We start from the raw sequence: 21,706 nt of genomic DNA, 5'->3' as shown, positions 1-21,706 counted from the left end.
CAATTAAGTTCAGTCTAAGATATTTAAATATGTAGGCTTACTTAATGTCATATTTATGAAATTACTGTCTCTACATGTACATAGGATATCTTCAGTTGGAAGGGAGGGACTCATTAGGACAATATTTGGAAGGCGATCCTTGGTTAAAGTTCTTTCTAGTTTATTTCTAGAATATTACTAAGTACAGAGACTTACTGCTATGTAGGTTTTAATACATAGAGGAGCATGGAATCCTATGCTATGAAACTTGATGTTTTCTTTCATTTCCACATAAGTAGTATGATTTCATTTTTATTTTAGTGAGCACATGTTAATCTAAGTGAATAATGTCATGGACTGCATGCAGTGGACTGTAAGTTTTGTAAATGCTCTTATTCATTCTGTACCCTTTATTTAAAAAATATATTTCAGGAGCAACTAAGTTTCTGTTCAGTTACATTCACCTGCACAAACACTCCAGCAGTACAAGATGAAATTTCACATCCTTTCCCTTCTCTTTGAAGAAGTAAAGGCTGTTTCTGGCCCAAGCTATAACCATAAACTTTTAAATCTCCTTTATCTGCAGTAAATGGGCCTTTTACATTGATTATTTTTTTTTCCTGATTGAAAAATGGGCGTTGTAATTGCTCCTTGTAACAAATGTATGACAGAACTGTCAATTTCTGAACCAGAAGCTATTGCCGGCAATGCATAAAGAGGAGTTGCTAAATACCTGCACCTACCTGTGAAAGCCATTCCAACTCAACAGTTCAATCTGATAAATTCCTGATTAACAGTACGTGTCCTGTAGCCTCAGGCTGGAAGGCTCTGGGTGAAACGTGTGTGTATTTCTCCACATTTGAAGGGTAAGCCCCATAAAATGTATGTATATTATTCCATAAGTACAGTGTCAGATAGTATGGCTGATGATACCACCACTTCAGTCTGGTACTGTGATGCAAGTGTAGGTCACAGAGTTAACATCCTTGGCTATTTTTTTCACATTTCAGCTCTCTACAAGAATATTGCAGGTGTTGGCTGTGACTTAAATCCAGGATTTACTTTTTTCTTGACCCGCAGGGAGTATTGTAGCTAGAAAATGAAGTTAGATTAATAGCAAATGCTAATGTGTTCCCTGCGGAGGTCATAGCAATCATGGAAATGTGAGGCTGGGAAGGACCCCCAGAGATCATTTAATTCCACTCTTGGTATTGATGCAGATTGTACTGTACTTCCATACTCCTTTCACGACAGAAAAAAAAATGGGAATTTTATCAATCTTCTGTCCCTCATTTTGTACCAAACTAAGCCTATACCTTCAGTCCCTCTTCATGTTTTTTTGGTTGTTTTGGTTGTTTTTTTTTGTTTTAATATCATCCTATTCTTCTTACATCCACTCAGGTTTTTTGTATATTTTTAGAGGCGTAGATTAATATATTTTAAACTCTGTATGTCGGTTCAGTTGACTTATGTTTTATTTCAGATATTGCACAGGCAATGGAAGAAGTTAAATTCCAAATGTGCAATGAACATTGTCAACGAAGAGCATTACCCAAAAATAACTTTCCAGAGACATTGTCTCTCTCTGTTTTTTTGTTTTGTTTTGTTTTCTTTTAATGCACTGAGGTTTGAAAGATACCCATATATATAAGATGTTCAAGTTAGATTTTATTAATGGGTTGATTTATTTCATAGAGATGCAAAGGATTTAATGTCACAGACCAGAAGTATATGATTCGTATATAACTTTAGACGGGAACATGTAAAAGTGTTTGGGCAAGATAATGATACCTGATCAATTTTACTATTTAAGTATTTTAAAATGGCCTATGTTTAGGTACCATATATGTGTGTTTGTGTGTGTATGTCTATAAAATTATTTAGATCCCATCTGCCTGTTGTAGTCTGGAATGTGTTGTGCATCCTCTGACAGGTTTTATACAGATAGACTTAAGTTAGGGGACTAAATTTGATTTAAAAAGGTCCAGATTTCTTTGTTTTCCCTAAAAGTGTAATTCAGGGCAACCTTCATGTTTCGTGATTTCATGTTGGATTCATAATATTGTTCCACGTGGTAAAAAAGGAAAGGTGACTTTTATAAGATTTATTTTCAGAGTGATATGTTATTTGAAACTCTGGTCTAATATAAAGTTTTAAACTAATTTAACCTGAATTAAGTCTTTTTATACTGAAAAATTTTAAGATCTGTTGAAATCTGCTCAAAATCAAATAATTTCACATGGCCGGTTAGCCAAAGCAGTATTCTCCCAGCTCATTTCAGGTTACAAAGTGCAAGATTACACTTTGCAAGCCTGAGGCTTCAAAAACTCCATTGATAATCTCTCTCCCTCGCTCTTCCCTCTCTCTTCCCACCTTTTTGTCCTTCAGTGTTCCAGTTCCCCACAAGATTTATTCTCTTGACCCCATTACCTCTAGTATTTTTTGAGAGGGAGGGTAGTGGCATTATCCCATGTGTGAGTCCTAATTATGCCAGTCAGCCAGAATTCCCTTTGAGACCTGTAAAGACTGTGGCAGTAGAGGGCAGAAGTTGAATGTGATACACAGAAGAAATGAGAGGTAAAAGTTTAACATTCCTTAAAATGCCTTTAGGTGCTGCAACCCCTAAAAGCACAGGTCTAAAAGCACTCCATTAGAAACTGAGTACATGCTGTAAATCCACTTGAAACAGCTATGTGCTTAATGCTCCTGTAGTCTTTAGAGATGCAGAATGTGAGCAGCTAATGCTTTGGCCACAGAAGTTCTTTCTGAAGTTGGCAGCAATGTGAATGCCACATGTGGGAGTATTTTTATGTTATAAGCTTATGTGTACACCAGGTGTTTAGACAATATTTTAAAAAGGAATTTTCTGAAGACAGATAAACATTGGATTCCTAGTTGCCTCACTAGACCATCAAATATTGACTCTCTTAATTATTAATGAGTTCCTTTCAAATGACTTGTAGAATTCATGATGCTGATGCTAAATATCATCTGCACTTGCCAGAACTGTCTTCCAGGGGTAGGTATTAATCACTATTATAATTGTGGTACCTATTGTCAAAACAAGAGAAGAACCATATTGTACTTGATGCTGCACAAATGTGTGCAAATAAATATTTTGTGCCCTGCAGGTACCTGTCCTCTAAATGCAGTTGCAGGATAGGAGAAGAACTGTCTTCTAACTGGTTTGAAAGTGGTGTTCAGGGAATGGGATATCTAAAAGTACCTTGGTAAACAGTAAATATGGGTCACCTCAGTTAAGAGCTGTTTATTTCTTGATTCTTTTAGGTATAGTTTTATTTAAGTATGTATTTGTAAGGATTTACATCGATAGGCGCATTCTGCAATTTTATGCAGTCTCTTCTGTGTCTGCTACTCATTTAGAGAGATTATATACACTGGGTGATAGCAGAATTGCTCCCCTTCTTATTTCTGCATTTCTATTGACATAGCCATTTTAAGGATAAGAACTGAAACTTTTTTCCAGATAATTTTTAATTTATTCTTTCCAATCAAGTTGTACCTAAATAAGAAATGGTAGATGAATATATTCTCTTTCTTGTCTTACTATTACTGTATTCACCGAATCAAGTAATTCCAGTTTTGCTGTGTGTACCTAACAGGATTACTGTCATTTCTTGTGGCATCATGGGAGAGAGGACTCCGTTTGAATTTTAAATATATTATTAGTTGAATTTGGAGACCTGGTAACTTGCAAGTTAAGAATTTAAATCGCCTGTTGTCTGATTTTGGTCTGATCAGTTGATTCATGTCAGTTTATAGGTAAAGAAAACCAAAGATTAGTCTTTTTTCAGAGTAGAATCACTCTAAAAATAGCGTAAGATTTTACATAAGAAAAGATGGATTTGCTTAAAAAATGGGTGAACAAGATTTGCCTTTCCATGACATGTCTTTCATGGTCTGTCCATCACTGAAGTGGCTTTGAAGTGCACTTCTATTTAGTATGTTAAAGGTCTCTCATCAGACCCAGCTCTCTGCTTCTTGGGATGTGAAGACCTCATGTTCTGTACCAGCTGAGAGTACAGTTTCATAGATCCAGACAGATAACATTGCTTTGGTTTGGATTTGTACCAAACAGCTGGACTGTAAATGCTAAAGTGTGAATTGCTATTATACATATACAAACAGTCCAACAGAATTCTCACAAGATAATGCTGTACTGAAGTATTTTAATGCTGCAGTCAGTAATAAAATAGAATCAAAAGTTTGTTTGTTCAATGGGATCCTATCATCCATTTTAATTGTGATTAAAGATCTTTAGGGATATGCTAAGCTATAAAGTTATGTGCCAATCATCTTTTCTTCACGGTCTCATAAGTATGCATATTAAAATAACTTACTTGAATATTTTGGGAAAAAGTCCAAATCATAATGTTCTGACAATTATGTCACCTCCGGTAGTACTTATTCTACTCAGCTGACAATAGTGCCCATTAAAATTAGAGCACAGCACACATGAAAAGATAATAGTCCCTACCATTTACTGTTTTGAATGAAGAAGAGAGTAATGAAAATTAGACTCAAATTTGGTCTGTTTTTAATTGCTGTGCAGTGCACTGCAATTGATAGCTAGAGTGCCAATTATTTTTAATATAATTACATTTAATTATCATAATTGCTACTCATATCTCCTGTCCTAAATAGGAGGTGTTAAGGGCCTTATTCACAGAAATTTTATGTTCTCATCATTCAGTGAAAAAAATGAATAGGAAACCTACAGCAGATTTTAAGACAAACTGTTCTAGTGGCTTCATCTTTGGTGAGTGTTCATTCATAGTATGTAACTGAGAGTCAGCTTTTCAGAACTCTACCCACAGCTTTTCCGCTTGGCTTGTGTAAATGGAAATCCAGAAACTGGGAGCAGACCCCAGGTACTCCTGTTTCTGGTCTTAAACTTTATCCAAAAAAGTTTAAGCAGCAACTTTAAGTTCCTTCAGCACTTAAAAAAATAATCAGCAATTACCCATGTGATTAATGTGATGTGATTACAGTGGTGATTCCATACAAACTGTGCTGATTGATCTGCTGCTTTAAAAGAGATTTTTGTTGAATCAGTATCACACAGCAAGTACTTATCATATAGTGTTCAGTGTTTCTGGCATTAGAGCAGATATTTCATATTTCTTTTATCATAAATCCCATACAAGTGGGATGTATATCAATGATATATTCCACAGTGCAAATAATGTATAAGGAAATTTGATTTCATTTTAAAAGCACTAGCAATACATATTCAGAAGTAATCATTGAATTTTTGCTTGCCTTATTTGAGACATACCTGAATTATATACTCACTCACAGTTAAAACTAATACAAGGTTCTTGATATGCCTAAAATTTAGCCCTGGATCATCATTCGCACTCTTTAAGATGGAAATGTTTGATCTACTGGACATGGGCAGGAATATAGTTTGATCAAAGATGAAGAGCAGGCTGAGGTATTTAACACCTTCTTTGCCACAGTTGATTGGAAGTTGGCGAATGTCACGCCAATCCACAAGAAGGGCCGGAAGGAGGACCCGGGAAACTACAGGCCCGTCAGCCTGACCTCAGTGCCTAGCAGGGCTATGGAACAGATCATCCTCAGTGCAATCACACAGCACCTGCAGGATGGGCAAGGGATCAGACCCAGACAGCACGGGTTTAGGAAGGGCAGGTCCTGCCTGACCAACCTGATCTCCTTTTATGATCAGGTGACCCGTCTGGTGGATGAGGGGAAGCCTGTGGATGTGGTCTACCTGGACTTCAGCAAGGCCTTTGACACCGTCCCCCATAGCATTCTCCTGAAAAAGCTGTCAGCCCACAGCTTGGACAGGAGCACCCTGTGCTGGGTTAGGAACTGGCTGGAGGGCCGGGCCCAGAGAGTGGTGCTGAACAGGGCTGCATCCAGTTGGCAGCCGGTCACTAGTGGTGTCCCCCAGGGATCAGTGTTGGGCCCGGTTCTGTTTAATATCTTTATTGGTGATTTAGATGAGGGGATTGAGTCCATCATCAGCAAATTTGCAGATGACACTAAGCTGAGGGGAGTGTTGATCAGCTGGAAGGAAGGAGGGCACTGCAGATGGACATGGAGATTGAGCTGGAGAGTTGGGTCCTGCACTTTGGCCACAACAACCCCACGGGGAGCTCCAGGCTGGGCACAGAGTGGTTGGAGAGCAGCCAGGCAGAAAGGGACCTGGGAGTCTGGATTGACAGGAAGATGAACATGAGCCAGCAGTGTGCCCAGGTGGCCAAGAAGGCCAATGGCATCCTGGCCTGTATCAGAAACAGCGTCACCAGCAGGTCCAGGGAAGGCATTCTGCCCCTGTACTCAGCCCTGGTGAGGCCACACCTCGATTCCTGTGTCCAGTTCTGGGCCCCTCAGTTCAGGAAGGATATCGAGGTCCTGGAGTGGGTCCAAAGGAGGGCAACCAGGCTGGTGAAGGGACTCGAGCACAGACCCTATGAGGAGAGGCTGAGGGAGCTGGGGCTGTTCAGCCTGGAGAAGAGGAGGCTCAGAGGAGACCTCATCACTCTCTACAACTACCTGAAAGGAGGGTGTAGCCAGGGGGGGGGGGGTTGGTCTCTTTTCCCAGGCAACTCTCAGCAAGACAAGAGGGCATGGTCTCAAGTTGTGCCGGAGGAGGTTTAGGTTAGATATTAGAAAGAATTTCTTTACCGAGAGGGTGATCAGGCATTGGAATGGGCTGCCCCGGGAAGTAGTGGATTCTCCGTCCCTGGAGATATTTAAAAAGAGACTGGATGTGGCACTCAGTGCCATGGTCTGGTAACTGCAGCGGTAGTCGATCAAGGGTTGGACCTGATGATCTCAGACGTCCCTTCCAACCCAGCCAGTTCTATGATTCTATGATCTTTCTAACAGTAAAATCATAGGTACAGTATTCTTTAGAGTGGATGAACATCTACTATGAAAAGACTGAAAGCTACAAAAATCAAGTGGTTGTTGCTTTGGATAGCCTTGTTTAAAAATACATCATTAAAAATCAAACTTCAAACTTTAAAACAAATCCACTGGGGGCAAAATAAAAGTGTGTATAGCTGAATGATGGAAGGGAAAACACTGTGTTAAGGCAAGACAGCATTCACAGCTGCTTTTTGTCTGGGTAGAAATGGTGCACGTGCTTCGCAGTGCTTCTGGGGTATCTGAAATGTAAGAAAGTATCATGTGGTTTCTCTTCAGTCAAGAGCACCATGACTGATAACATCTACAAATGTTGTCTATATATTTGATAATCTATTGTTGTTGGGTGGGGGGTTTTTTGTTTGGTCGTTTTGCTTTGGGTTTTGGATTTTTGTTTTGGGAGGGTGGTGCTTGTTTAGGTTTTTTTAGGTTGTAGTAAATACTGTAACTTCAAGTTTGCAGAAATGTGTCTATTAGCCTGTATTCAAAACCTCTTTTACATCTGCTTGCTAGCCTACTTTTCACCAATAATACTGTGAATATCAGATTGGTAGAATTTGTATCCTACCAATTTGGATTCAGAATAAATGGATTATCTAAATGGATAGATAATGGATTATCTAAATCTGTGAGATTTTTTCTTTGTTTGTTTTCTCTTCAAATGCTAGCTCTGAAATAGAAAAGATGGGTTTGTATGTTTATTTCAGAGCTGTTAGGTACATAGGTACATTATTAGGTACATATTAGGTACATAGGTACTATTAGGTACATATTAGGTACATTAGATCTTTAGGATCATAAGGACAGAGCAGAAGATGGAAAGGGTTGGCAACCCACTGATGCATGTTCAGCACGTACATTAGTCTACCTGTGCCAGGATGCTTTCCAAAGTTATTTGATGGTATGAAACCCTTTGTAGGGGTTTAAATAACTGGCAAAAATTGCTGATATTTGCATTTCTGTTTATCTGGATTTATTGATTTTTCAGATATAGACTAGACACGTCTATTATAATAAAAGCTAGAAGCAAAAAACTTTGTTAAGCATAGACAATCTAATTGGTTTTGAATCAGGTGAGAAGATGCTAGCTAGTTCTCCACATAGCAGTAGTCACAGATAGGGCTTCTATCCTGAAACTGAATCTGCTTTTCCAGAATCCCAGCACTGACAATTTAATATTCCTAGAAACAGTGCAGTTGCAAAAGAATAACAGCAGATTCAGCCTGTCTGCAAGTTCCGTGGTTTAAAGCCCATCAACATTTGGTTATACATGTCTGCAATTTAACTGAAATATCTATAGGTATTTCTGAAAAGGTATACATTATACTTGGTCAACTTACATTTACAATAGGTAGTATATTATCTATTTAAATATGTAATTTAAAAAAAAAGAAAAAGATATATACTTGGTCCAGGAATTCTAAAAACCTTTAACAAAACTGCAGTAAGATTTCTGATTTGCCTTTGTACTTTTTTGTATTTAATAATTATTTCACCATATGAAATCCTGCTGTTAGTTTGAGTATTATCATATTTTATTAACTTCGCTTATTCATTATCATACGATTTTATCCTATTTTCCTGTAGCTTTTGCTTACAGATGAACCTTGTTCACTACTTATTATTGTTTTATAATATTTTATATGTTCTATCATAATAGCATGACTATTTTTCTCATATTCAGTAATTCTTCTCTTATATTTCATTTATTTAAAGGAATTTAATCTTTTCCAAAGCACTGTTACCCATACCAGTTGCACCATGGAAAGTATAATGCACTTCAGCATTTATTTCCCAAAATAATAATAATTCATTTCATATGGTCAGAAAATCAGCTTCATGGTTATTCCTAAGTTTTGGTCCCCTAAGCACTCACTATGCAAATACATTCACTTTTATTTCAACTCTCTCATTAAGTGACCCAGTTAATTTTCTATGAAACAAAACTTGCAGTTCTGCTGATAGTTTGCTGTTAGGACTCTGTCAGTAACCAGAATAGGTGACATTTATTTCATTTGCTCAGCCCTCACATTAATTAAGCCATTGAGAGCTGGAGAAACATCAAAAAAGAACAGTTGTATTTTAAAACCAGAGCACCAAGTGGTATGCAATGAGAAGATGGCCAGTTTGCAATGCAGGAAGTAGCCACAACCAGTATAGTAAGTGACATTTTGTAATTGTTGGCTTGGAGATGATGCACTTGTCAGCATGAGGCTGGATATTGTTTCTGGGTTCATAATTTTGTTTACAATATTTCAGTGACCTTCAAAACTGTCCAAACTGAATTTTTGCATAGTATCAAAATCTAATTTATGTTTGTATGGATAAAATTTTTTATAACACTCAATAATAATGTTCTTCAATATAGGCACTGGGAGATTATGGTTCTTAGTAAAGGAATGCTTGCTACATATTGGATACCTGTAGCGATATAATTGCTTTCCAATGTTTTTTGGATTTATCTATCATTGTTATAGGAGTGTAATTTCTGAAATCTTTCAACTATAGTCCTTCTTCCAGTTCTAATTATTTGCAGTTCAGTTAGTCTTTTGTAGTGAAATGAGGCAACCAGGTGCCACTAATTGCCAGGCAGTGGGCATGAGCTTGTGTTAAGCCCACCTGTGCCTGATTAGGTGGGCCCCAACTGCGCATGAGCAGGATTAGGGGGCCAATAAAAGGTGAGGCCTGAAGCACAGGCTCAGCCTCACCCTGACAGCGATGCGCTCTAGTGGAGCAATAAAGATAGTGCAGTGCTGAAAGAAGCAGGAAAAGCCAAGCGTGCCGAGATTGCAAGTTCCAGTGTGAGCTGAGTTTGTGAGTTTGAGCCTCACCTTTTATTGGCCCCCTAATCCTGCTCATGTGCTGTTGGGGCCTGCCCTGGTCAGGCACAGGTGGGTTTAACACAAGCTCACACCACTACCTGGCAATTAGTGACACCTGGTTGCCTCATTTCACTACAATCTTTTTTTTTTTTTTCCCCTGGCTCTAAAAGAACTTTGGGAGTCTTACCTTTTTGAAACAGCACTGGATTTTTGCCATTATTCTGCCTATTTCTACCTATCTTTGAGTTGTAATGTCTGCACTTTCACATTCACTAATCTCCTATGCCTGTCCATAGCTGTCCTCTGTAGTGTATTCTCTTGCTGCATCTTCTAACATGTATGTGATGCCTCTTCCCGTCCTTCCAACCTGCACCTCGGGGTCTACACTGTGTCAGAATTTCCAATGATTTCTATAAGTTGAACTCCTCAAAAGTCAGGAAGTTGCTGGAAGTTGTATTTCAGCAACTAGAGATGCTTCATAGCACAAATTTGAGTATGGCATTCTTTGAAGGTAGTATTTTTGTGATACTTGAAAACTGGTTCTACCAAAGGAAGCTGTAATAGGAAAGAGATAAAAATTGAAACTTGAGGAGGCTGTTGATTTTTAAAGTGCTACAGGTTTTATTTTGTGGTCAGTGTTTCTTTGAGATCAATATGAGTGTATTTCAGAGATCTGCACTGTTCTGAAAAGATGATTCTGAAAAGTACTTGGGATGAAATTGGATTTTTTACCTTATTTTTTTAAAATCGGAGTGGATTTCTGTTCCTATTTTGCTGCACAAGTATGGATCAAGAGTGAGAGAGAAGCAGACTAGTTGGGAGAGGACAGCTTTCAGTAGGCAAGGTTGAAAGGCACAGACCAATGCAGATACCCAGCCCACCTTGCCATAAACACCGTGGCTGCATTAGTGTGGGACTCTGCTAGGCATCTGTATCCTCTCCACCTGTGGGATTGCATTGCAAAACTTGTATGCTTTGATACAGGATGATGCTTTGATTGGACAAAGTCTGGTCTGTGCTTTTCTGGCATATAATAATAGGTCAGACAGATCCCATAGTGGCTTGGGATTGCTTGGGGAGTAGAGGAATGGCATGGTTGAGCCACTGTGGAAGAGGAAAATGGCTGATAATTGATACATCTGTGTATAGGGACAGTCTTGTCATGTACTGATACATACGGAGACTGATGAGATGCAGTCATGTAGCTGTACAATAAAACAGTAACTCCTCTTAGGTTTTTTTGCCTCAGGCTTTACTGTAGTGTGAAGAATGCCATTGGTATTACACGTGAAATAAGGCAACATAGTACATGTTTTTAGTGTTCTTTGCTTAGCTTCTTACACCATGCTGTTTATATTTCACTTTGCTTTAATTAAATCAGCTTATCACTTAAATGAGTTTTCCAACTTCTAATGAATACTCTCAAATTCATGGGTTTTTTTGAGTGACAGATTTAACATTTGGTTAAAAAAAACTCTAGTAGATAAAAAGATAAAAAACTATGGTTTTAATAGAAGATTAGGCTTCTATAAGTCTCTGGGAATAATTAGAGATATAGTTGACCTATGAATATTTGTAAGTATGTTAATTAAGGAATGTTCATGAGAGTGAATCCACCTTGCTGTGTCACATACTTGTTAACCCTAGCAGTTCCCAGATGTTCATTGTATCTGTGTTAAGGACAACCCACAATTCAACTGTATTTTTCCAGATTGAAGAGGTCTTCTCAAGGTGGTGTTTAAGTCTGTGTATTACCCAAGTGAGAAGCACAAGATCAAGGAACACTCTGTGCCAAAGGCCATGTCTGTAGCTTTGGTGTTTTCACCAATGTAGTTGTAGGGGTGATGCTGTGTTGCTGACCATTCACAGAAGAGACAAAGGACTTTTTAAAGTGTAGGTCACAGTTATTTTATTAATTGTTTGATTCAGTAACTTTGTATTTAATTTTTAAAGATGCCTAAGTAGTGATAAATCTGTGTTAGTAAAAGAGAAGCTTATTGTGGGTGCTTCTTAATTTTTGTTAAAAAATACCAATATTTTGTCCAGTATTCTTCTGAAAAGGTGCTATTATTAACTATTATTATTATTAACAATTATTATTATTATTAACAACTATATATTAACAACTATTAAGGCATCTTAGCGTATTAAGACACATTTTTGTAATGTAGCTCTTAATTTGGGTAGGCTGATGAATTGTCCTCAGACTTACAACAGTAGTACCTGGCCAAAGATCCATGAGCAAGAATCATTTCTGACTGCACTCTCAGTGTCTGTAAGCCCATCTACAGCTGGACTGGGGATATCAAAGCCTTTTAGTCTGAACTGCTCCTCTGAGGCTAGGCTGGACTGTGGTGGTGTTATATGGTTACAAAGGGTCACATTAGCCAAGAAAGGTGAGTGAAATAAATGCAGAAAATTTAAATATTGTTTCTTACTCTGAATAAATTTTGGAAATATTTTTTTCCTCTTTCTGCAAGTATATTAGCTGCTGTTTCTTCTCAAGGAAACCACACCTAAAGGCACCCTTTGCAAACATTGACCCTTTGCACTCTCGTGCTTTCCACAACATTATAGAGCACATACATAGCACTAGATAGAGCCAAGTCATGGATATTTAATTAAAGCATACATTGTGTTTTGCTAACAGGAGTCTCCTTGAATTGTAACCAGCCTGTGTTTGGAGATATTGGGGTATTAGAAACCCTCTCTGGTTTGTCTTAGGTGTTTATCCACTGCTAAAATGCACTGCCTCTATTCTGTACTGAGTTTATGTAGGGCTTGGGGTATTTTGTTTGTTTTGTTTCGGTGTTTTGTTTTGCTTAGGTTTGTTGGATTTTGGTTTTGTTGTGTTTTTTTATGTGTTCTGTCCTTACTTTCTCCAAAACATCAAAAAGCTGTTTAATAGCTGTTGTTTTTTTCCTTTGGAAAGTCCCATATTAAGTAACCACTAAATATTTTGATACATAAATAAATAGATTAAGCTCATTAAGATTCTGACCATAGGACATTTTCTCCAGAGTTCAGCTAGATTTCCTGGCTTTTTTTCCCCGCATTCTTCCTAGCTTTTCAGTCACCTTTCAAAATGTGGTCCTCAAATCAGGATAGGGAGGAGTAGCAAGCACCAAAATCTGCATTAGATTTTTTTTCCTTCTCAGTAAGGGTGCCTGTTAACTGTGACCCTTATACCTATTTTAGAGTCAGTGTTTTCCATGATGCAGTGTGCTCCTCTAGATATGAATTCCAGTTTTCTGCCAAAGGACAACTTGTGGAATAGTTGCAGAGGAGGGAAGGGGCTGAAGGAAGAAAAGGAGACTGGGGGAAGGAAGAGTTTTCAAAAATCTGCACTAAAATGACTTTTCTATACTGTGGCATAACATTGATCGCTTTGCTTTTTGGAATTTTTTGGGAGTTAGAGCCTGATCTGGGAAGAGACCAGTGACATGTTAGCAAAATGGTTCCAGCTCGTGTTTTATTGACTAAAAGTGTCTGTGCATCCTTTATACTGCAGAACTGATGCTGAATGAAAAGAAAATATTAGGAAATAGCACTTTTTTCTTTATGTTTTGTTTAAATTCAAATTACATTCATCTTAAGAAAAGTTTTTAACTGCCTGAAGTGGCTTGACAGGGGTAAAGTACCCTCGGGCTGTTTGGAAACAACGCAAGTTAGCATAATGCATAACAGCAGTATAAACACTTTTTTTTTTTACTTTTTTTTTTTTTTTTTTTCTGTCTATGCAAAATCAGGATTTAGAATACTTTCAGCAGCACACGGCTGACTTCTGTGTTGCCTGCATAAAAAAAAATACCACTGAATGTCGCCTCTCAGGAGATAGGAATTTGGCTCCAGTGTAATGACAGCTGTGTTGACTCCAAAGGAGTCGGCTGCCCAGCTGCTGCAGGTCAGGTTAAAGCAGCTGCCTCCCTGCCAGATGCTCCACATATCCTGGAGGGTTGCCCCCGGCTTCTTTCAGAAATACCTGCAAGCACCTGTGGCCTTCAGACATCAGCTGCATCAGGCTGAAGGAGACACTGCATTTTTTAGGCAATGTTCTTTCTAAATCATAGAATCATAGAATCGACTGGGTTGGAAGGGACCTCAAAGATCATCAAGTCCAACCCTTGATCTACTACCGCTGCAGTTACCAGACCATGGCACTGAGTGCCACATCCAGTCTCTTTTTAAATATCTCCAGGGATGGAGAATCCACTACTTCCCTGGGCAGCCCATTCCAATGTCTGATCACTCTCTCTGTAAAGAAATTCTTTCTAGTATCTAACCTAAGCTTCCCCTGGCACAACTTAAGACCATGCCCTCTTGTCTTGCTGTCCTCTTGTCTTCTGTTTTGCCAGTTTTATGGGGTGCCCACATCGCTAGGGAGAATTGTGGGAATCCAGAAGGGACAACGCACGTGGGATCTGTCTGTTGTTAGTCCTTGCATGTAAATTCTGTTTCCTTCCTGGGCTGCAGTGCTTTCTCTCCCTCTCTTTTCCCAGTCTCTCCAAGGAGAAGGACCATGGCTTGTTGTCTACAGTGTTTCCAGGGGTGGAGGAGGTAGAGCAGGAAAGCTGGGTGAGGGTGTGGTTCAGTCCTTGTGGAGCAGGGCAGGGGGGGAGTGACACTTGCTGTGGTAAGGACAAGGCAAGAGCCCTCTGCATGAGGGTAAGAAAGCCCCTTAAACATCTGGCTGGCCTTTTGTGAAAGGACTAAGAGCATGACCTTTCTAGTAAAATATCAAAAATAACTCTCCCCTCCCCATTTTTTCCTCAAAATACATATATCTCAATTTTTGACATTTTTTACTTTACACTTGGCCTTTCAATAACTTTTGTCAAAAACCTGATATATCCTGTAAATTAAATTGGGGGGACTAATTTAAAGTAGCTTTAATAAACTACCTTACATTCAGTTCTTACTTATTCTTTGTTCCCTACCAGCCATTACAAGAAAGTGCATTTGGAAATAGACGAACCAATAAAGACTTGTTTTCTCAAAGGAAAAAGATACTTAGATTTTATTTATTTTTGTTAAAATTAAGCATAGTTACATCTGTTTTGGAGAATTATGTACATATTGGAAACCTAGGACTCTCCTATACTGATGAATAATATTGAAGTTCATAATCAGCTGTTTAGTGTAAAGGGCATAAACAAATTAAAAGGACTGAAACACTTTAATGTCAGACTAATTAGCCCACCTTGGCCATGCTCTCAAAAAAGCATGATTCTGCAAAGCAAAAGACCAAGTTTTTATTTCCATACTTACATTTACTTCCATAAAACTCATTTTGTAGTAAGAATTATTGTAAGAATTATTGTTAGAATTAACAGAAATTCTAGTATCAGTATCCCAAGAATAGAAGTTTCAAGCACATCTTTCCTTATATTCATCTGGCTATTTTCTTCTCATTTAAATTTTAGACTTTGAAGTGTATTGGGGTTTGGTTGCTTTTAAATTATACTTCTGTGACAGGGTGAATATGGTGTGAAAATTGATTTCAAAATGGTTTTAAGGAAAAACTCACCTTTTTTTAAGAAAACAATTAATGGAAACACTCTCAACTAGGATAAATGAAATACATAACAGTAGAGGTCTGAGAAGTGCTAATTTTACTTTATTTGCATGTGTATTTTGTGGATCATAGTGTACCTTGCATTTTGTACAGTTCAGAAAATACACTTCAGAGTATAAATACCATAGAATGCTTTGATTTGGAAGGGATTTTAAATATCATCTAATTCCAATGCTCCTGCCATGGGCAGGGTTACCTTCCACTGGACCAGACTGGTCTAAGCCCCATCCAACCTACTAAGCTTATGTCCAACAGAAGCAATTGAAACCAGTTTCAGGGAGAAGCATGTAATACACCCTTTATCTTTCTTCTGATGATGTGCTAGAGAATAAACATCTCTAACTGAGAGGAAGAGGTTAGCAAAATGCAAATTAGCAGTTAATAACCCTTAGTTCTGGGTATGTACTTTCTTTGGTTTTAAATCTGGGGTGTTTTTGTTCTGTTAGTATCATTAGTACTAAACACATTTTAATAATATAGCCCTCTTGGGGAAAAATAAAAGCATTTATGTTTGTATTTTATATGTTACATGGGAAATTAAAATTGAGCAAACTCTTTGCTTCTAGTAGCCTGGAATAGATGAGATTTGTCTGGCTGTCACTGAATGGCTCCTAAATTCTGTTTCTTGAACTATCATCATCCTGCCTTTACTCTTTCCCTGTCTTTCCCAAAAAGTTAATTCAAAGCAGAAGAATGCGATGAAATTTAAACAGTATCAAAAATCAGGAGAAGTACAATAGAGAGGCTATGCAAAGCAAAATCATTTTCAAAACTGTGCAGGACCTTGCTTTATCACTTGCTTGCTCTGATTGTGCTTATTAATGACTGCCTTTGCTCACCAGGTACATGATGATGCTGTTTCAAACTTTATTCTTTTTACTTGTGCCATCCATAAACTCAGTACTTGATATATGAAAAGTTTTGTTGCTTGGTTACTGGAATATTTTACATCTAACTGCATAAGAAGAAGATGAAGAATTTAACATGAAGGTCATGTATGGTAGGGAGGGGTGGAGGGGAGAACAATTTTCAGATGGTGGTCAGTGACCTGAGACTGAGATGGCTGATTGCTGACTTGTTGATATGTTAATGTGGAGTAATTGTTCCAGTGAATTGAAGTTCAAAGTCAACACACACATTCATTAATTCAGAATAGGCTTCATCATGGTTAATCTTGGTGGGGTTATCTATTTCCAGACCACCACCCTACAGCCTTACAGTATCACTTGTCCAAAATAACAGGTACATTTTTAAGAATGTTAGAACGAAGTAGATTCTACTAAAACTCACTGTAGGACTCCCAGACGAAGGCAATCTTTTAAAGTTATATTTTTTTTAAAGCATTTTTAGCTGGCAGTAAGGGTAGTTGTAATAAATTTGTTTCTGTCAATGTAATAGACAGCCAGAAAAGAATCATAGAATTGGCTGGGTTGGAAGGGACCTCAGAGATCATCGAGTCCAACCCTTGATCCACTACTGCTGCAGTTACCAGACCGTGGCACTGAGTGCCACATCCAGTCTCTTTTTAAGTATCTCCAGGGACAGAGAATCCACTACTTCCCTGGGCAGCCCATTCCAATGTTTGATCACTCTCTCTGTAAAGAAATTCTTTCTAATGTACAATCTAAACCTCCCCCAGCACAACTTGAGACCGTGCCCTCTTGTCTTACTGAGAGTTGCCTGGGAAAAGAGACCAAAAAGGTTACAATATTTTAAAATTATTGTAAACATACGTTTGGTTTTTAATAAATTACTTTCTTCTTTAATACTTTGCTTAGCAAGAGTTGTGCAACTAATGAAAAAAAATCTTTTTCCTTTGCATTTATTTATGACAAGTTTTTCGTTCAATGTAGTTGTTAATGAGATGTCGTTAAGGAATCCAAAATCAAGTCTGTGCATTTAGCTCAGATGTAATTCAAATGTGCCTTTGAGAAACAGGAACAAACATGTTTTCTCATAAGAATTAAGCTGGTTACACATGTACAGACAAAACTGTTGTTTACGCTTACTAATGAAATTGCATATTGCCAATATATTTAATGTTCCCAGGCTGTTTAGAAGATGAAATATTTACATGGTCTGAAATTCATTGTCTGTCTAAAAGGCTGTTTTGATATCCTTAAATTTATCAACAAGACTGGATTTTATTTCTCTAGATTAAACAAACTCCGATGGCTAGGACTTTTTTTTTTATGTATATATTTGTGTGTGTATATTTATATATCTATATATTTCAATATACCATGTTTTAGGCATAGGATGTTGAATTTCTGATAGACATTAGATTTACTTTTCCTTGGTCCATCATAGCTGTTAGATGTTATTTTTTTTAAATCTGCTGTTAAGTTAAGCAGCATCTGGAAGGTAGAATGAGGGAGAGCACCTGCACCCCACCTTGGTGATAACATTGAGTTCTACTATGGCTGCAAGCTGAACTGCACCTTGATTTAATAAATACAGAAATGAAACAATCACAATTACCAACAGGAACAGAGTCACTTTGGTGGCTCATGTTTAGTGTGCTACCAGCCTGATGAATCCAGTAGTCCATTTCCAACCTGGTTTTGTGCTTCTTCCTCCCAGCCCTTCCCTCAGTTTGCCCTGCACAGGGTAGGCATGCTGATGGTGCCTGAAAGACCATTTTAAACATTTTAAACTTAAAATAAGAAGTGAGGCCCTCAGGGGCAGAAATCAAAATCACTCGCTTCACATAGAGGTTCTTTCCTACTTCTTTGCTTCTTTTAGGCAAATAAATCTTCCAATAATTTCTCAACCTATAGACCATAAGACATTACTTGGTGGTTCACAAAACTATTGGAGAGAAAGAAAAACAATGCTATGGCAATTAAGATATAAACTGAGGTATAGATTCTTCGACTAAGGAAAAAACAGTGCTAAACATTCAGATTTTAGCTCAGTATCTTGCTTTTTGTTGTTTCTGGATGTTGATGGTCTGTGTTTTTTCTTAGCTATTATTTTTAATGCTTAGGTGATCTGCTCAGATACAAATAGGAACAATATTTTGCATCACCAGTTGCATAAAGTTACTGACTCGGATCCTTACAGTTCCTGTCCTACATAGCTTAGAAGTGTTTGGTGTAGGCTACTTCCATTTTGTGTAACACAACACATTTTATACTTGGTAACAAGGAGAGCATTGGGGAGTTTGGGAGAAGATTGCTGCAACCTGAGCTTCCAGAAAAGGATGAAAAGACAGCTGGAGGGGACAGTATCGTGCATAGTATTTGTGCACATAAATGAAAACGTTGTGCATTCTTCCTGTTTCTGTTGCCATTTAAATGGCAGCTAAAAGTCTCAGGAAAAACCCTATTAAGAAAGCAGAGATTAGAAAATCTGAATGTTTCTTTCTTTAAGGAGTTGCAATGCAGACCACAGCTCCGCAAGCTTGTATCTTAACCTGTGCTTAAGCTGTATCATAGCCCAGTTTTAAAAAGGACAATAGAGAATAGGATATAATTAAATCCCTCTGCAGATTCTCTTATGATGTTCAGTATATACCTATGTGTTGATATGGCAGTAATATTATAACTTATGCTGCTTCTGTTCTATAAATGCTGAGGTGAGGGTTTGTGTCTTCAAAGAAAATAGTGAGCTGATTGCTGAGATGAACTTAAATTCACAATCTGGAAGTCAAGAAACAGATTGCATATCAAACAATATTTTCTCTGTCAGTGGAAAATACTAACAGAAGGCTTTTCAGTTGGAGAAAATTGTATGAGTAATGTAAGTAGGAACTAAAATTGCCTGCTATTTAAAATGGAAAGAAAATTGCAAATATGGTTGGCAGAGCCCTCACTGGCAGCATTATTTCAGTAGGAAGGCCCAACCAAACAGGCAGATGGATAATGGTATATATCAGCTAAGTAGTTTGTGCATTTACAAAAGGTTAAGTTTTTAAATTCTTGACATGGCAAATACTAGCATCACATTATTATTAAATTGACTCATTCGATTTTGGGACTATTTTGTGTCTCTTAATACTAAAACCAATAGCAACTTCACTTCTGTTTTATTAGGAAAAAGCTTGAGCTGCTCTGTGGTTCTGCTGCACTGCAGAAACTTTTTAACAGGTAGCTGATGACATAAAAAGTCCATTTTCCTTGGCTAATTTTCTGAATTACAGATGAAAATTTGGCAACACTGATATTTAACTTCTACAAACTGATACAAATAAGACAGGCATCATCCTTGAATAAGGATGTTTCTGTGACTGTTGCCAGAAGTTTGATAAGTTTTTATTCAAAGATATGAAGTAACAGGATCTTGCTGCATATGTGTGAGCCAGGAGAATATGAGGTTGCCATCAATGGCTGACATATTATCTGTAGTGTTAAGTGATCATTAGATTAAGAAACCACGCTGACAGCACATATGAGTGTAATTTCTATTCATGAACACAGCAGTCTCCTTCAAGAGAAGCTACTGCTGCTAGCCACCTCTCATGGAGTTACTCCTGCTGTTATGGTTTGAAGGCTACTTTACCTTTCAGTGCAATATTTTACACATGGAATAAACATGGTGTTGATTGTTGCTAATATGGATAGTTGTTGATGCTTTATGTCTTCTGGCTTTGAGCTGTTTTAATGCATGCATGGTAGATCTGAATGCCCAGCAAAATAGAAACAGAAGAGCAAGATATGCCACCTCAAGTCAGTTATTAAAGCAGGAGGAGGCTTTTCCCATCCATTCCATCAGTTCAGGAATGGCAGTAACACAGCCAGTGCTGACCCAACTGCAGACAACCACTCATGATGCAACAGAAAGACTACCAATATCCCCATCACTGTGGGTATCCATGTTGCACATCACTGTAGAGATGCTAGCTGTGACATAGCTGTGCAACATTTTTGTGTCCTTGGGTGATGCCATTGCAGTGAAATGAGGCAACCAGGTGCCACTAATTGCCAGGCAGTGGGCATGAGCTTGTGAGTTCAGGCCTTACCTTTTATTGGCCCCCTAATCCTGCTCATGCGCAGTGGGGGCCTCCCCTAATCAGGCACAGGTGGGCTTAACACAAGCTCATGCCCACTACCTGGCAATTAGTGGCACCTGGTTGCCTCATTTCACTACAGCCATACTCACATGAAGGAAGAATCTCGTGTGTGTTCATACATCATGAACATACATCCTGCCCTGAGGGGGCATCAGGAGAATGTGATGGATTCAGAGACTGGAAAATCAGTATTCAAATACCCTCTGTTCTCCTTGATTTAATAGGAGTGAAGTTCTGACTAAGAATGCCATCCTTCCAGTTTCTGAATCTAAGAAGATTTTCAGTCTCTTTGTGGTGTGCCTTAGATGTGAAACCAAACCATAAACAATAAGGAAAGCTACCAAAAATCAGAGGGGTTTAATATGACTTCAACTTGTAGCCTAATGAACAGTATGTGCTATCAAAGTATCAATTTTTATGTCAAGTAGATGATGACAGCAAGGAAGCAACATGTTATCATCTACTGGTGAATTGTAAGGTGAAAAGATGGGCAGGCAACTTTTGGGCATCTGATTCACTATAATTTACACTAGGTAATTAAACACTTTCTCTAGGATGAAAAATAAAATTGTTTTTCCTTATATGACTTTTATATTTAAAGCTGTCACTGTATATTACTTCAGCATTTGCATTATAGGGCATTAGTTAATAAATCAATCACTTTGTTGAAATACATATGTAAAGCATCACATTTACAGAAAATTGATACGCATGTTAACAAGTTAGTATGTTCTTACAAATCTGCAGGCTCTTCTGTCCAAATCCACTATGCATTAAAATATCTCCTATTTATTTTTGTTTGTCAGCTTAGAAGATGTTAACAGAGGATGTTTTCACATAGTTACAGAAATTCAGCTAATATTTCCTTCCTATCATGAGTTCCATGTACATTTAATTTTTTCATGTGCTCATTTTAAGAGGTCTCATACTACATACCTCCTCAATGCTTATGTAGAGGAAAGAAAAGTAAATAACAGCAAATTTAATTGGAATATATACGTATATATATTCAGTAAAATGTGATAAACCACTCCTGAGTTTCCATTATCATCTGGGAATGGATATCACTTTAAATTTGTCCTATTTCATAAATATCACTAAAAAAATTACTGACAATGCTACCGATAATATTTTGAAAAATCTACCAAAGAACCTTGAGATGTGGAGTTATGTAAACACAGGTGTCTCTCAGGGCTGCATGCTGAGCTGGTGTCTCTCATGCATTCAGATCGTGTCACAGATTTGCCTGGTGACAACTGCAACCAGCACTCCAGCTCACCAAGAAAAGATCTGTTGCTTTACAACTTTGCCAGCTGAAAAAAATTCTATTCTTTCCATGACAGGTGTCTTGTCCTGCACTGTGGTTTCAGATCATTGAGATCCTCCTCCAGTTGG

At 37.9% G+C, this 21,706-nt stretch overlaps 1 protein-coding gene across 1 annotated transcript in view; it reads left to right on the top strand.

Moving 5' to 3' along the window:
* The window catches only part of EPHA6 (EPH receptor A6), a 448,506-nt gene that overhangs the window by 149,834 nt on the left and 276,966 nt on the right, over positions 1-21,706 (top strand). The window lies entirely within an intron of this gene.

This window comes from Calypte anna, chromosome 1 (assembly GCF_003957555.1).
Source record: "Calypte anna isolate BGI_N300 chromosome 1, bCalAnn1_v1.p, whole genome shotgun sequence".
NCBI lineage: Eukaryota > Metazoa > Chordata > Aves > Apodiformes > Trochilidae > Calypte > Calypte anna.
This window is presented reverse-complemented; position numbering and strand designations above follow the sequence as displayed.